The sequence below is a fragment of the Pristiophorus japonicus genome, unplaced genomic scaffold (assembly GCF_044704955.1).
Source record: "Pristiophorus japonicus isolate sPriJap1 unplaced genomic scaffold, sPriJap1.hap1 HAP1_SCAFFOLD_511, whole genome shotgun sequence".
Classification (NCBI taxonomy): domain Eukaryota; kingdom Metazoa; phylum Chordata; class Chondrichthyes; family Pristiophoridae; genus Pristiophorus; species Pristiophorus japonicus.
The window spans coordinates 391,914-408,168 of record NW_027254417.1 but is presented as its reverse complement, the minus strand read 5'-3'; the positions used below and the strand labels follow the sequence as shown (position 1 = coordinate 408,168).

The 16,255-nt window shown below is 44.7% G+C and overlaps 14 non-coding genes across 14 annotated transcripts; all 14 read left to right on the top strand.

Moving 5' to 3' along the window:
- Positions 1-672: 672 nt before the first annotated feature.
- On the top strand, positions 673-761 carry trnar-acg (transfer RNA arginine (anticodon ACG)). The gene is given in 2 exon segments: positions 673-709; positions 726-761. It is a non-coding gene; the product is annotated as a tRNA-Arg (tRNA).
- A 243-nt stretch (positions 762-1,004) lies between these two features.
- On the top strand, positions 1,005-1,086 carry trnas-gcu (transfer RNA serine (anticodon GCU)). The gene has a single exon. It is a non-coding gene; the product is annotated as a tRNA-Ser (tRNA).
- A 1,937-nt stretch (positions 1,087-3,023) lies between these two features.
- Positions 3,024-3,112, top strand: trnar-ucg (transfer RNA arginine (anticodon UCG)). Its single transcript is given in 2 exon segments — positions 3,024-3,060; positions 3,077-3,112. It is a non-coding gene; the product is annotated as a tRNA-Arg (tRNA).
- A 244-nt stretch (positions 3,113-3,356) lies between these two features.
- On the top strand, positions 3,357-3,438 carry trnas-gcu (transfer RNA serine (anticodon GCU)). The gene has a single exon. It is a non-coding gene; the product is annotated as a tRNA-Ser (tRNA).
- Positions 3,439-5,374: 1,936 nt separating this feature from the next.
- Positions 5,375-5,463, top strand: trnar-ucg (transfer RNA arginine (anticodon UCG)). The gene is given in 2 exon segments: positions 5,375-5,411; positions 5,428-5,463. It is a non-coding gene; the product is annotated as a tRNA-Arg (tRNA).
- A 243-nt stretch (positions 5,464-5,706) lies between these two features.
- On the top strand, positions 5,707-5,788 carry trnas-gcu (transfer RNA serine (anticodon GCU)). The gene has a single exon. It is a non-coding gene; the product is annotated as a tRNA-Ser (tRNA).
- A 1,936-nt stretch (positions 5,789-7,724) lies between these two features.
- trnar-ucg (transfer RNA arginine (anticodon UCG)) lies at positions 7,725-7,813 on the top strand. The gene is given in 2 exon segments: positions 7,725-7,761; positions 7,778-7,813. It is a non-coding gene; the product is annotated as a tRNA-Arg (tRNA).
- Positions 7,814-8,057: 244 nt separating this feature from the next.
- On the top strand, positions 8,058-8,139 carry trnas-gcu (transfer RNA serine (anticodon GCU)). The gene has a single exon. It is a non-coding gene; the product is annotated as a tRNA-Ser (tRNA).
- A 1,936-nt stretch (positions 8,140-10,075) lies between these two features.
- trnar-ucg (transfer RNA arginine (anticodon UCG)) lies at positions 10,076-10,164 on the top strand. Its single transcript is given in 2 exon segments — positions 10,076-10,112; positions 10,129-10,164. It is a non-coding gene; the product is annotated as a tRNA-Arg (tRNA).
- A 244-nt stretch (positions 10,165-10,408) lies between these two features.
- Positions 10,409-10,490, top strand: trnas-gcu (transfer RNA serine (anticodon GCU)). Its single transcript has one exon. It is a non-coding gene; the product is annotated as a tRNA-Ser (tRNA).
- A 1,936-nt stretch (positions 10,491-12,426) lies between these two features.
- trnar-ucg (transfer RNA arginine (anticodon UCG)) lies at positions 12,427-12,515 on the top strand. The gene is given in 2 exon segments: positions 12,427-12,463; positions 12,480-12,515. It is a non-coding gene; the product is annotated as a tRNA-Arg (tRNA).
- Positions 12,516-12,758: 243 nt separating this feature from the next.
- trnas-gcu (transfer RNA serine (anticodon GCU)) lies at positions 12,759-12,840 on the top strand. The gene has a single exon. It is a non-coding gene; the product is annotated as a tRNA-Ser (tRNA).
- A 1,936-nt stretch (positions 12,841-14,776) lies between these two features.
- Positions 14,777-14,865, top strand: trnar-ucg (transfer RNA arginine (anticodon UCG)). Its single transcript is given in 2 exon segments — positions 14,777-14,813; positions 14,830-14,865. It is a non-coding gene; the product is annotated as a tRNA-Arg (tRNA).
- Positions 14,866-15,109: 244 nt separating this feature from the next.
- On the top strand, positions 15,110-15,191 carry trnas-gcu (transfer RNA serine (anticodon GCU)). Its single transcript has one exon. It is a non-coding gene; the product is annotated as a tRNA-Ser (tRNA).
- Positions 15,192-16,255: the final 1,064 nt, after the last annotated feature.

Sequence of the window (16,255 nt, the reverse complement as noted above, 5' to 3'; positions counted from 1 at the left end):
TCTCTGTAAAATGGTGTGCTCTCAAACCCTCATCATTCTGTGTCTGTTTAAAAGGGATGTGCTGTCTGTCCCAGATTTCCAATTTCAAATTTCAAAACCTGCCTTTGGAGGTTAAGGAATTTTAGTTTGTTTGTGTGTTTCAGACTGGGCTGGTTTTACGTCCCTCCCCCTTCCTTCCTGCCTGTCTATCAACTGTGGCTTCAATAACAGTCTCTGCGCCGAGTGGTCCTCAGCCCCACTGCACAATTGCCTTCAGGGATGATCGAAATCTCACTTTATTCTTTGAAAAGGGAACTGCTGTCAGTCAAGGGTCATTCTGCATCTGGGTAAAAGGGATGTCCTTGCAATCCCGGATCATTCTGCGTCTGTTTAAATGGGCTGGGTGTCAGTTCCGGTTCATAATCTTTCCCTTTAAAACGGATTTTCTCGTAAACCCGGGTCATCCTGTATTGTTTCAGAAGGAGTATGATTTCAGCTGCAATGACCGAATTGTTAAACTACAGTGTTCCAATTTACATTGGGGTTGCCTGCGCCGGTGCGCACCCAGATCGCAGTGCATCTGTTCATTCACTCGAAATATGTTCATCTTTTCCGAAATCCACTCCTTGATATTGCAGTTGCCCCGAATTTGCTCGCAATATACACAACAACACAATGAATGGTGCTGGCAGCGGCCGCGTGGCCTAATGGATAAGGCGTCTGACTACGATTACAACTGCAAAGTTATCAGAAGATTGCAAGTTCGAGTCCTGCCGTGGTCAAATTAGCTCGCTACTGAAATTTTATATTCTTTGTTGTGATTCTGCTGAGAAACCAACCATCTCTTCCAGTCACTCACCTGAAGTGAAGGAAGGCTGTTTGCTGAAAGAATCTCATGGCAAGATTTCATCATTGTCGATCTGCATGCACGGGCATGCAAGCTGTGAAGTCGACTTTCTTGCACATTATTTCTGTTTGGATACAAAAAGCAGGAGATTGAATGGCTGACGATGTCTTATAGCAGAGACGAGGTGGCCGAGAGGTTAAGGCGATGGACTGCTAATCCATTGTGCTCTGCACGCATGGGTTCGAATCCAATTCTCGTCGTCGTTGGCTTGCAGCTTTACCACTTTTTGACATTCACATTTAACCTCATCGCCAAATTCCCCTTTTACTTACAGGGATGCTGTACTTTCCTCAGGTCATGTCTCAAATTAATAATATATTCGTCAAAAGGAGAACAGTTGCAGTACAATGGCGAGGGGCACTAATTAGATAGGTATCTGAGAGACAACACATGCACGATGGGCCATAATATCATTTCTCACCACCGTCAGAATCTGAGAGCTGCGCTTTTCACTGTCGGCGACTCGTTGGTCCACGGTTATGATTCTCCCTTCGGAATGATCACATTTGAAATGCAAGAGGTCACGGGCCAAATCCCGGACGAGCACCACCATGTTTTACTCAAAGTTTCGCTTCTAACAGCCGCTCGACATGTGAGAAAACAGACATATTTCACGTTAAAACGTGTGAGTTTACGCCGATGTTCCCTTAGCATCCAAATCCCAGAGCAAAGTGAAACCCGCCAAACTGAGTAAAGTTAAAATATCTCAGAGGTACTCGGCTCTGTGACTCGTTGGATAACCTAAAGCCTTGTTTCGTTCCGGCCGATACTTGATCAGTATATCTTCCTGTCTGTACGCATAAGTTCACCTCAATTGGGATAAGCATACATTCAGCGTCAATCTCCACCTCTGCCCTGAATATGAGTGCGTCCTGTGTCTCTAGAGCTGAAAAGATGAGAGAAGCTGCCTTTTGAATTCGTCCCTTGGTTTGCCGAATTCAAAGCGGACAGGAAATCAATCCGGTCTGGCAAAGCTGCCTGGTCTGATTAAAAGGCGGTGATACCCTATATTGTAGGCATGTTCTCGTCTTCTGGCCTCAACATTAGGTTCAACGTATCGGATGATAAGCACCGCTCCCATTGTCTGGTAATGGTTCTGCTGTTCCCACTAACACCTCCTCTGGACCATCCTTTGTTACATTATTGCCCGATTACCACCCACTTTGCCTTTCTCCATTGTGCCATGTATTGTTTAATCACTCCTGCGTTCCGCTGTATCACAGACGTTCCCATTTGAACTTTCTCGCTGCATATTTTTTCAAGGCGCTATTTTTGTTGAAAACATCTGTAATCTTTAACTTTTTCCTGTAATATCGGATTGATTATCCGACAGAACGTGAAACCGGATTCTTCCTCCAGAAAATCTGCATGACCTGCCGAGATTTACATATTTATCTGTTTTTATTCATTCTATTTCCGTGTCCCTTTTAAGGGGATTTGCTGTCTGTCCGAGATCATTCTCTGTCTCTGTACAATGGTGTGCTCTCAAACCCTCATCATTCTGTGTCTGTTTAAAAGGGATGTGCTGTCTGTCCCAGATTTCCAATTTCAAATTTCAAAACCTGCCTTTGGAGGTTAAGGAATTTTAGTTTGTTTGTGTGTTTCAGACTGGGCTGGTTTTACGTCCCTCCCTCCTTCCTTCCTGCCTGTCTATCAACTGTGGCTTCAATAACAGTCTCTGCGCCGAGTGGTCCTCAGCTCCACTGCACAATTGCCTTCAGGGATGATCGAAATCTCACTTTATTCTTTGAAAAGGGAACTGCTGTCAGTCAAGGGTCATTCTGCATCAGGGTAAAAGGGATGTCCTTGCAATCCCGGATCATTCTGCGTCTGTTTAAATGGGCTGGGTGTCAGTTCCGGTTCATAATCTTTCCCTTTAAAACGGATTTTCTCGTAAACCCGGGTCATCCTGTATTGTTTGAGAAGGAATATGATTTCAGCTGCAATGACCGAATTGTTAAACTATAGTGTTCCAATTTACATTGGGGTTGCCTGCGCCGGTGCGCACCCAGATCGCAGTGCATCTGTTCATTCACTCGAAATATGTTCATCTTTTCCTAAATCCACTCCTTGATATTGCAGTTGCTCCGAATTTGCTCGCAATATACACAACAACACAATGAATTGTGCTGGCAGCGGCCGCGTGGCCTAATGGATAAGGCGTCTGACTTCGATTACAACCGCAAAGTTATCAGAAGATTGCAGGTTCGAGTCCTGCCTTGGTCAAATTAGCTCGCTACTGAAATTTTATATTCTTTGTTGTGATTCTGCTGAGAAACCAACCATCTCTTCCAGTCACTCACCTGAAGTGAAGGAAGGCTGTTTGCTGAAAGAATCTCATGGCAAGATTTCATCATTGTCGATCTGCATGCACGGGCAGAGCAAGCTGTGAAGTGGACTTTCTTGCACATTATTTCTGTTTGGATACAAAAAGCAGGAGATTGAATGGCTGACGATGTCTTATAGCAGAGACGAGGTGGCCGAGAGGTTAAGGCGATGGACTGCTAATCCATTGTGCTCTGCACGCATGGGTTCGAATCCAATTCTCGTCGTCGTTGGCTTGCAGCTTAACCACTTTTTGACATTCACATTTAACCTCATCGCCAAATTCCCCTTTTACTTACAGGGATGCTGTACTTTCCTCAGGTCATGTCTCAAATTAATAATATATTCGTCAAAAGGAGAACAGTTGCAGTACAATGGCGAGGGGCACTAATTAGATAGGTATCTGAGAGACAACACATGCACGATGGGCCATAATATCATTTCTCACCACCGTCAGAATCTGAGAGCTGCGCTTTTCACTGTCGGCGACTCGTTGGTCCACGGTTATGATTCTCCCTTCGGAATGATCACATTTGAAATGCAAGAGGTCACGGGCCAAATCCCGGACGAGCACCACCATGTTTTACTCAAAGTTTCGCTTCTAACAGCCGCTCGACATGTGAGAAAACAGACATATTTCACGTTAAAACGTGTGAGTTTACGCCGATGTTCCCTTAGCATCCAAATCCCAGAGCAAAGTGAAACCCGCCAAACTGAGTAAAGTTAAAATATCTCAGAGGTACTCGGCTCTGTGACTCGTTGGATAACCTAAAGCCTTGTTTCGTTCCGGCCGATACTTGATCAGTATATCTTCCTGTCTGTACGCATAAGTTCACCTCAATTGGGATAAGCATACATTCAGCGTCAATCTCCACCTCTGCCCTGAATATGAGTGCGTCCTGTGTCTCTAGAGCTGAAAAGATGAGAGAAGCTGCCTTTTGAATTCGTCCCTTGGTTGCCGAATTCAAAGCGGACAGGAAATCAATCCGGTCTGGCAAAGCTGCCTGGTCTGATTAAAAGGCGGTGATACCCTATATTGTAGGCATGTTCTCGTCTTCTGGCCTCAACATTAGGTTCAACGTATCGGATGATAAGCACCGCTCCCATTGTCTGGTAATGGTTCTGCTGTTCCCACTAACACCTCCTCTGGACCATCCTTTGTTACATTATTGCCCGATTACCACCCACTTTGCCTTTCTCCATTGTGCCATGTATTGTTTAATCACTCCTGCGTTCCGCTGTATCACAGACGTTCCCATTTGAACTTTCTCGCTGCATATTTTTTCAAGGCGCTATTTTTGTTGAAAACATCTGTAATCTTTAACTTTTTCCTGTAATATCAGATTGATTATCCGACAGAACGTGAAACCGGATTCTTCCTCCAGAAAATCTGCATGACCTGCCGAGATTTACATATTTATCTGTTTTTATTCATTCTATTTCCGTGTCCCTTTTAAGGGGATTTGCTGTCTGTCCGAGATCATTCTCTGTCTCTGTAAAATGGTGTGCTCTCAAACCCTCATCATTCTCTGTCTGTTTAAAAGGGATGTGCTGTCTGTCCCGGATTTCCAATTTCAAATTTCAAAACCTGCCTTTGGAGGTTAAGGAATTTTAGTTTGTTTGTGTGTTTCAGACTGGGCTGGTTTTACGTCCCTCCCTCCTTCCTTCCTGCCTGTCTATCAACTGTGGCTTCAATAACAGTCTCTGCGCCGAGTGGTCCTCAGCCCCACTGCACAATTGCCTTCAGGGATGATCGAAATCTCACTTTATTCTTTGAAAAGGGAACTGCTGTCAGTCAAGGGTCATTCTGCATCTGGGTAAAAGGGATGTCCTTGCAATCCCGGATCATTCTGCGTCTGTTTAAATGGGCTGGATGTCAGTTCCGGTTCATAATCTTTCCCTTTAAAACGGATTTTCGCGTAAACCCGGGTCATCCTGTATTGTTTCAGAGGGAGTATGATTTCAGCTGCAATGACCGAATTGTTAAACTACAGTGTTCCAATTTACATTGGTGTTGCCTGCGCCGGTGCGCACCCAGATCGCAGTGCATCTGTTCATTCACTCGAAATATGTTCATCTTTTCCTAAATCCACTCCTTGATATTGCAGTTGTCCCGAATTTGCTCGCAATATACACAACAACACAATGAATGGTGCTGGCAGCGGCCGCGTGGCCTAATGGATAAGGCGTCTGACTTCGATTACAACCGCAAAGTTATCAGAAGATTGCAGGTTCGAGTCCTGCCGTGGTCAAATTGGCTCGCTATTGAAATTTTATATTCTTTGTTGTGATTATGCTGAGAAACCAACCATCTCTTCCAGTCACTCACCTGAAGTGAAGGAAGGCTGTTTGCTGAAAGAATCTCATGGCAAGATTTCATCATTGTCGATCTGCATGCACGGGCATGCAAGCTGTGAAGTGGACTTTCTTGCACATTATTTCTGTTTGGATACAAAAAGCAGGAGATTGAATGGCTGACGATGTCTTATAGCAGAGACGAGGTGGCCGAGAGGTTAATGCGATGGACTGCTAATCCATTGTGCTCTGCACGCATGGGTTCGAATCCAATTCTCGTCGTCGTTGGCTTGCAGCTTAACCACTTTTTGACATTCACATTTAACCTCATCGCCAAATTCCCCTTTTACTTACAGGGATGCTGTACTTTCCTCAGGTCATGTCTCAAATTAATAATATATTCGTCAAAAGGAGAACAGTTGCAGTACAATGGCGAGGGGCACTAATTAGATAGGTATCTGAGAGACAACACATGCACGATGGGCCATAATATCATTTCTCACCACCGTCAGAATCTGAGAGCTGCGCTTTTCACTGTCGGCGACTCGTTGGTCCACGGTTATGATTCTCCCTTCGGAATGATCACATTTGAAATGCAAGAGGTCACGGGCCAAATCCCGGACGAGCACCACCATGTTTTACTCAAAGTTTCGCTTCTAACAGCCGCTCGACATGTGAGAAAACAGACATATTTCACGTTAAAACGTGTGAGTTTACGCCGATGTTCCCTTAGCATCCAAATCCCAGAGCAAAGTGAAACCCGCCAAACTGAGTAAAGTTAAAATATCTCAGAGGTACTCGGCTCTGTGACTCGTTGGATAACCTAAAGCCTTGTTTCGTTCCGGCCGATACTTGATCAGTATATCTTCCTGTCTGTACGCATAAGTTCACCTCAATTGGGATAAGCATACATTCAGCGTCAATCTCCACCTCTGCCCTGAATATGAGTGCGTCCTGTGTCTCTAGAGCTGAAAAGATGAGAGAAGCTGCCTTTTGAATTCGTCCCTTGGTTGCCGAATTCAAAGCGGACAGGAAATCAATCCGGTCTGGCAAAGCTGCCTGGTCTGATTAAAAGGCGGTGATACCCTATATTGTAGGCATGTTCTCGTCTTCTGGCCTCAACATTAGGTTCAACGTATCGGATGATAAGCACCGCTCCCATTGTCTGGTAATGGTTCTGCTGTTCCCACTAACACCTCCTCTGGACCATCCTTTGTTACATTATTGCCTGATTACCACCCACTTTGCCTTTCTCCATTGTGCCATGTATTGTTTAATCACTCCTGCGTTCCGCTGTATCACAGACGTTCCCATTTGAACTTTCTCGCTGCATATTTTTTCAAGGCGCTATTTTTGTTGAAAACATCTGTAATCTTTAACTTTTTCCTGTAATATCAGATTGATTATCCGACAGAACGTGAAACCGGATTCTTCCTCCAGAAAATCTGCATGACCTGCCGAGATTTACATATTTATCTGTTTTTATTCATTCTATTTCCGTGTCCCTTTTAAGGGGATTTGCTGTCTGTCCGAGATCATTCTCTGTCTCTGTAAAATGGTGTGCTCTCAAACCCTCATCATTCTGTGTCTGTTTAAAAGGGATGTGCTGTCTGTCCCAGATTTCCAATTTCAAATTTCAAAACCTGCCTTTGGAGGTTAAGGAATTTTAGTTTGTTTGTGTGTTTCAGACTGGGCTGGTTTTACGTCCCTCCCTCCTTCCTTCCTGCCTGTCTATCAACTGTGGCTTCAATAACAGTCTCTGCGCCGAGTGGTCCTCAGCTCCACTGCACAATTGCCTTCAGGGATGATCGAAATCTCACTTTATTCTTTGAAAAGGGAACTGCTGTCAGTCAAGGGTCATTCTGCATCAGGGTAAAAGGGATGTCCTTGCAATCCCGGATCATTCTGCGTCTGTTTAAATGGGCTGGGTGTCAGTTCCGGTTCATAATCTTTCCCTTTAAAACGGATTTTCTCGTAAACCCGGGTCATCCTGTATTGTTTGAGAAGGAATATGATTTCAGCTGCAATGACCGAATTGTTAAACTATAGTGTTCCAATTTACATTGGGGTTGCCTGCGCCGGTGCGCACCCAGATCGCAGTGCATCTGTTCATTCACTCGAAATATGTTCATCTTTTCCTAAATCCACTCCTTGATATTGCAGTTGCCCCGAATTTGCTCGCAATATACACAACAACACAATGAATTGTGCTGGCAGCGGCCGCGTGGCCTAATGGATAAGGCGTCTGACTTCGATTACAACCGCAAAGTTATCAGAAGATTGCAGGTTCGAGTCCTGCCTTGGTCAAATTAGCTCGCTACTGAAATTTTATATTCTTTGTTGTGATTCTGCTGAGAAACCAACCATCTCTTCCAGTCACTCACCTGAAGTGAAGGAAGGCTGTTTGCTGAAAGAATCTCATGGCAAGTTTTCATCATTGTCGATCTGCATGCACGGGCAGAGCAAGCTGTGAAGTGGACTTTCTTGCACATTATTTCTGTTTGGATACAAAAAGCAGGAGATTGAATGGCTGACGATGTCTTATAGCAGAGACGAGGTGGCCGAGAGGTTAAGGCGATGGACTGCTAATCCATTGTGCCCTGCACGCATGGGTTCGAATCGCATTCTCGTCGTCGTTGGCTTGCAGCTTTACCACTTTTTGACATTCACATTTAACCTCATCGCCAAATTCCCCTTTTACTTACAGGGATGCTGTACTTTCCTCATGTCATGTCTCAAATTAATAATATATTCGTCAAAAGGAGAACAGTTGCAGTACAATGGCGAGGGGCACTAATTAGATAGGTATCTGAGAGACAACACATGCACGATGGGCCATAATATCATTTCTCACCACCGTCAGAATCTGAGAGCTGCGCTTTTCACTGTCGGCGACTCGTTGGTCCACGGTTATGATTCTCCCTTCGGAATGATCACATTTGAAATGCAAGAGGTCACGGGCCAAATCCCGGACGAGCACCACCATGTTTTACTCAAAGTTTCGCTTCTAACAGCCGCTCGACATGTGAGAAAACAGACATATTTCACGTTAAAACGTGTGAGTTTACGCCGATGTTCCCTTAGCATCCAAATCCCAGAGCAAAGTGAAACCCGCCAAACTGAGTAAAGTTAAAATATCTCAGAGGTACTCGGCTCTGTGACTCGTTGGATAACCTAAAGCCTTGTTTCGTTCCGGCCGATACTTGATCAGTATATCTTCCTGTCTGTACGCATAAGTTCACCTCAATTGGGATAAGCATACATTCAGCGTCAATCTCCACCTCTGCCCTGAATATGAGTGCGTCCTGTGTCTCTAGAGCTGAAAAGATGAGAGAAGCTGCCTTTTGAATTCGTCCCTTGGTTGCCGAATTCAAAGCGGACAGGAAATCAATCCGGTCTGGCAAAGCTGCCTGGTCTGATTAAAAGGCGGTGATACCCTATATTGTAGGCATGTTCTCGTCTTCTGGCCTCAACATTAGGTTCAACGTATCGGATGATAAGCACCGCTCCCATTGTCTGGTAATGGTTCTGCTGTTCCCACTAACACCTCCTCTGGACCATCCTTTGTTACATTATTGCCTGATTACCACCCACTTTGCCTTTCTCCATTGTGCCATGTATTGTTTAATCACTCCTGCGTTCCGCTGTATCACAGACGTTCCCATTTGAACTTTCTCGCTGCATATTTTTTCAAGGCGCTATTTTTGTTGAAAACATCTGTAATCTTTAACTTTTTCCTGTAATATCAGATTGATTATCCGACAGAACGTGAAACCGGATTCTTCCTCCAGAAAATCTGCATGACCTGCCGAGATTTACATATTTATCTGTTTTTATTCATTCTATTTCCGTGTCCCTTTTAAGGGGATTTGCTGTCTGTCCGAGATCATTCTCTGTCTCTGTAAAATGGTGTGCTCTCAAACCCTCATCATTCTGTGTCTGTTTAAAAGGGATGTGCTGTCTGTCCCAGATTTCCAATTTCAAATTTCAAAACCTGCCTTTGGAGGTTAAGGAATTTTAGTTTGTTTGTGTGTTTCAGACTGGGCTGGTTTTACGTCCCTCCCTCCTTCCTTCCTGCCTGTCTATCAACTGTGGCTTCAATAACAGTCTCTGCGCCGAGTGGTCCTCAGCTCCACTGCACAATTGCCTTCAGGGATGATCGAAATCTCACTTTATTCTTTGAAAAGGGAACTGCTGTCAGTCAAGGGTCATTCTGCATCAGGGTAAAAGGGATGTCCTTGCAATCCCGGATCATTCTGCGTCTGTTTAAATGGGCTGGGTGTCAGTTCCGGTTCATAATCTTTCCCTTTAAAACGGATTTTCTCGTAAACCCGGGTCATCCTGTATTGTTTGAGAAGGAATATGATTTCAGCTGCAATGACCGAATTGTTAAACTATAGTGTTCCAATTTACATTGGGGTTGCCTGCGCCGGTGCGCACCCAGATCGCAGTGCATCTGTTCATTCACTCGAAATATGTTCATCTTTTCCTAAATCCACTCCTTGATATTGCAGTTGCTCCGAATTTGCTCGCAATATACACAACAACACAATGAATTGTGCTGGCAGCGGCCGCGTGGCCTAATGGATAAGGCGTCTGACTTCGATTACAACCGCAAAGTTATCAGAAGATTGCAGGTTCGAGTCCTGCCTTGGTCAAATTAGCTCGCTACTGAAATTTTATATTCTTTGTTGTGATTCTGCTGAGAAACCAACCATCTCTTCCAGTCACTCACCTGAAGTGAAGGAAGGCTGTTTGCTGAAAGAATCTCATGGCAAGATTTCATCATTGTCGATCTGCATGCACGGGCAGAGCAAGCTGTGAAGTGGACTTTCTTGCACATTATTTCTGTTTGGATACAAAAAGCAGGAGATTGAATGGCTGACGATGTCTTATAGCAGAGACGAGGTGGCCGAGAGGTTAAGGCGATGGACTGCTAATCCATTGTGCTCTGCACGCATGGGTTCGAATCCAATTCTCGTCGTCGTTGGCTTGCAGCTTAACCACTTTTTGACATTCACATTTAACCTCATCGCCAAATTCCCCTTTTACTTACAGGGATGCTGTACTTTCCTCAGGTCATGTCTCAAATTAATAATATATTCGTCAAAAGGAGAACAGTTGCAGTACAATGGCGAGGGGCACTAATTAGATAGGTATCTGAGAGACAACACATGCACGATGGGCCATAATATCATTTCTCACCACCGTCAGAATCTGAGAGCTGCGCTTTTCACTGTCGGCGACTCGTTGGTCCACGGTTATGATTCTCCCTTCGGAATGATCACATTTGAAATGCAAGAGGTCACGGGCCAAATCCCGGACGAGCACCACCATGTTTTACTCAAAGTTTCGCTTCTAACAGCCGCTCGACATGTGAGAAAACAGACATATTTCACGTTAAAACGTGTGAGTTTACGCCGATGTTCCCTTAGCATCCAAATCCCAGAGCAAAGTGAAACCCGCCAAACTGAGTAAAGTTAAAATATCTCAGAGGTACTCGGCTCTGTGACTCGTTGGATAACCTAAAGCCTTGTTTCGTTCCGGCCGATACTTGATCAGTATATCTTCCTGTCTGTACGCATAAGTTCACCTCAATTGGGATAAGCATACATTCAGCGTCAATCTCCACCTCTGCCCTGAATATGAGTGCGTCCTGTGTCTCTAGAGCTGAAAAGATGAGAGAAGCTGCCTTTTGAATTCGTCCCTTGGTTGCCGAATTCAAAGCGGACAGGAAATCAATCCGGTCTGGCAAAGCTGCCTGGTCTGATTAAAAGGCGGTGATACCCTATATTGTAGGCATGTTCTCGTCTTCTGGCCTCAACATTAGGTTCAACGTATCGGATGATAAGCACCGCTCCCATTGTCTGGTAATGGTTCTGCTGTTCCCACTAACACCTCCTCTGGACCATCCTTTGTTACATTATTGCCCGATTACCACCCACTTTGCCTTTCTCCATTGTGCCATGTATTGTTTAATCACTCCTGCGTTCCGCTGTATCACAGACGTTCCCATTTGAACTTTCTCGCTGCATATTTTTTCAAGGCGCTATTTTTGTTGAAAACATCTGTAATCTTTAACTTTTTCCTGTAATATCAGATTGATTATCCGACAGAACGTGAAACCGGATTCTTCCTCCAGAAAATCTGCATGACCTGCCGAGATTTACATATTTATCTGTTTTTATTCATTCTATTTCCGTGTCCCTTTTAAGGGGATTTGCTGTCTGTCCGAGATCATTCTCTGTCTCTGTAAAATGGTGTGCTCTCAAACCCTCATCATTCTCTGTCTGTTTAAAAGGGATGTGCTGTCTGTCCCGGATTTCCAATTTCAAATTTCAAAACCTGCCTTTGGAGGTTAAGGAATTTTAGTTTGTTTGTGTGTTTCAGACTGGGCTGGTTTTACGTCCCTCCCTCCTTCCTTCCTGCCTGTCTATCAACTGTGGCTTCAATAACAGTCTCTGCGCCGAGTGGTCCTCAGCCCCACTGCACAATTGCCTTCAGGGATGATCGAAATCTCACTTTATTCTTTGAAAAGGGAACTGCTGTCAGTCAAGGGTCATTCTGCATCTGGGTAAAAGGGATGTCCTTGCAATCCCGGATCATTCTGCGTCTGTTTAAATGGGCTGGATGTCAGTTCCGGTTCATAATCTTTCCCTTTAAAACGGATTTTCTCGTAAACCCGGGTCATCCTGTATTGTTTCAGAGGGAGTATGATTTCAGCTGCAATGACCGAATTGTTAAACTACAGTGTTCCAATTTACATTGGTGTTGCCTGCGCCGGTGCGCACCCAGATCGCAGTGCATCTGTTCATTCACTCGAAATATGTTCATCTTTTCCTAAATCCACTCCTTGATATTGCAGTTGTCCCGAATTTGCTCGCAATATACACAACAACACAATGAATGGTGCTGGCAGCGGCCGCGTGGCCTAATGGATAAGGCGTCTGACTTCGATTACAACCGCAAAGTTATCAGAAGATTGCAGGTTCGAGTCCTGCCGTGGTCAAATTGGCTCGCTATTGAAATTTTATATTCTTTGTTGTGATTATGCTGAGAAACCAACCATCTCTTCCAGTCACTCACCTGAAGTGAAGGAAGGCTGTTTGCTGAAAGAATCTCATGGCAAGATTTCATCATTGTCGATCTGCATGCACGGGCATGCAAGCTGTGAAGTGGACTTTCTTGCACATTATTTCTGTTTGGATACAAAAAGCAGGAGATTGAATGGCTGACGATGTCTTATAGCAGAGACGAGGTGGCCGAGAGGTTAATGCGATGGACTGCTAATCCATTGTGCTCTGCACGCATGGGTTCGAATCCAATTCTCGTCGTCGTTGGCTTGCAGCTTAACCACTTTTTGACATTCACATTTAACCTCATCGCCAAATTCCCCTTTTACTTACAGGGATGCTGTACTTTCCTCAGGTCATGTCTCAAATTAATAATATATTCGTCAAAAGGAGAACAGTTGCAGTACAATGGCGAGGGGCACTAATTAGATAGGTATCTGAGAGACAACACATGCACGATGGGCCATAATATCATTTCTCACCACCGTCAGAATCTGAGAGCTGCGCTTTTCACTGTCGGCGACTCGTTGGTCCACGGTTATGATTCTCCCTTCGGAATGATCACATTTGAAATGCAAGAGGTCACGGGCCAAATCCCGGACGAGCACCACCATGTTTTACTCAAAGTTTCGCTTCTAACAGCCGCTCGACATGTGAGAAAACAGACATATTTCACGTTAAAACGTGTGAGTTTACGCCGATGTTCCCTTAGCATCCAAATCCCAGAGCAAAGTGAAACCCGCCAAACTGAGTAAAGTTAAAATATCTCAGAGGTACTCGGCTCTGTGACTCGTTGGATAACCTAAAGCCTTGTTTCGTTCCGGCCGATACTTGATCAGTATATCTTCCTGTCTGTACGCATAAGTTCACCTCAATTGGGATAAGCATACATTCAGCGTCAATCTCCACCTCTGCCCTGAATATGAGTGCGTCCTGTGTCTCTAGAGCTGAAAAGATGAGAGAAGCTGCCTTTTGAATTCGTCCCTTGGTTGCCGAATTCAAAGCGGACAGGAAATCAATCCGGTCTGGCAAAGCTGCCTGGTCTGATTAAAAGGCGGTGATACCCTATATTGTAGGCATGTTCTCGTCTTCTGGCCTCAACATTAGGTTCAACGTATCGGATGATAAGCACCGCTCCCATTGTCTGGTAATGGTTCTGCTGTTCCCACTAACACCTCCTCTGGACCATCCTTTGTTACATTATTGCCTGATTACCACCCACTTTGCCTTTCTCCATTGTGCCATGTATTGTTTAATCACTCCTGCGTTCCGCTGTATCACAGACGTTCCCATTTGAACTTTCTCGCTGCATATTTTTTCAAGGCGCTATTTTTGTTGAAAACATCTGTAATCTTTAACTTTTTCCTGTAATATCAGATTGATTATCCGACAGAACGTGAAACCGGATTCTTCCTCCAGAAAATCTGCATGACCTGCCGAGATTTACATATTTATCTGTTTTTATTCATTCTATTTCCGTGTCCCTTTTAAGGGGATTTGCTGTCTGTCCGAGATCATTCTCTGTCTCTGTAAAATGGTGTGCTCTCAAACCCTCATCATTCTGTGTCTGTTTAAAAGGGATGTGCTGTCTGTCCCAGATTTCCAATTTCAAATTTCAAAACCTGCCTTTGGAGGTTAAGGAATTTTAGTTTGTTTGTGTGTTTCAGACTGGGCTGGTTTTACGTCCCTCCCTCCTTCCTTCCTGCCTGTCTATCAACTGTGGCTTCAATAACAGTCTCTGCGCCGAGTGGTCCTCAGCTCCACTGCACAATTGCCTTCAGGGATGATCGAAATCTCACTTTATTCTTTGAAAAGGGAACTGCTGTCAGTCAAGGGTCATTCTGCATCAGGGTAAAAGGGATGTCCTTGCAATCCCGGATCATTCTGCGTCTGTTTAAATGGGCTGGGTGTCAGTTCCGGTTCATAATCTTTCCCTTTAAAACGGATTTTCTCGTAAACCCGGGTCATCCTGTATTGTTTGAGAAGGAATATGATTTCAGCTGCAATGACCGAATTGTTAAACTATAGTGTTCCAATTTACATTGGGGTTGCCTGCGCCGGTGCGCACCCAGATCGCAGTGCATCTGTTCATTCACTCGAAATATGTTCATCTTTTCCTAAATCCACTCCTTGATATTGCAGTTGCCCCGAATTTGCTCGCAATATACACAACAACACAATGAATTGTGCTGGCAGCGGCCGCGTGGCCTAATGGATAAGGCGTCTGACTTCGATTACAACCGCAAAGTTATCAGAAGATTGCAGGTTCGAGTCCTGCCTTGGTCAAATTAGCTCGCTACTGAAATTTTATATTCTTTGTTGTGATTCTGCTGAGAAACCAACCATCTCTTCCAGTCACTCACCTGAAGTGAAGGAAGGCTGTTTGCTGAAAGAATCTCATGGCAAGTTTTCATCATTGTCGATCTGCATGCACGGGCAGAGCAAGCTGTGAAGTGGACTTTCTTGCACATTATTTCTGTTTGGATACAAAAAGCAGGAGATTGAATGGCTGACGATGTCTTATAGCAGAGACGAGGTGGCCGAGAGGTTAAGGCGATGGACTGCTAATCCATTGTGCCCTGCACGCATGGGTTCGAATCGCATTCTCGTCGTCGTTGGCTTGCAGCTTTACCACTTTTTGACATTCACATTTAACCTCATCGCCAAATTCCCCTTTTACTTACAGGGATGCTGTACTTTCCTCATGTCATGTCTCAAATTAATAATATATTCGTCAAAAGGAGAACAGTTGCAGTACAATGGCGAGGGGCACTAATTAGATAGGTATCTGAGAGACAACACATGCACGATGGGCCATAATATCATTTCTCACCACCGTCAGAATCTGAGAGCTGCGCTTTTCACTGTCGGCGACTCGTTGGTCCACGGTTATGATTCTCCCTTCGGAATGATCACATTTGAAATGCAAGAGGTCACGGGCCAAATCCCGGACGAGCACCACCATGTTTTACTCAAAGTTTCGCTTCTAACAGCCGCTCGACATGTGAGAAAACAGACATATTTCACGTTAAAACGTGTGAGTTTACGCCGATGTTCCCTTAGCATCCAAATCCCAGAGCAAAGTGAAACCCGCCAAACTGAGTAAAGTTAAAATATCTCAGAGGTACTCGGCTCTGTGACTCGTTGGATAACCTAAAGCCTTGTTTCGTTCCGGCCGATACTTGATCAGTATATCTTCCTGTCTGTACGCATAAGTTCACCTCAATTGGGATAAGCATACATTCAGCGTCAATCTCCACCTCTGCCCTGAATATGAGTGCGTCCTGTGTCTCTAGAGCTGAAAAGATGAGAGAAGCTGCCTTTTGAATTCGTCCCTTGGTTGCCGAATTCAAAGCGGACAGGAAATCAATCCGGTCTGGCAAAGCTGCCTGGTCTGATTAAAAGGCGGTGATACCCTATATTGTAGGCATGTTCTCGTCTTCTGGCCTCAACATTAGGTTCAACGTATCGGATGATAAGCACCGCTCCCATTGTCTGGTAATGGTTCTGCTGTTCCCACTAACACCTCCTCTGGACCATCCTTTGTTACATTATTGCCTGATTACCACCCACTTTGCCTTTCTCCATTGTGCCATGTATTGTTTAATCACTCCTGCGTTCCGCTGTATCACAGACGTTCCCATTTGAACTTTCTCGCTGCATATTTTTTCAAGGC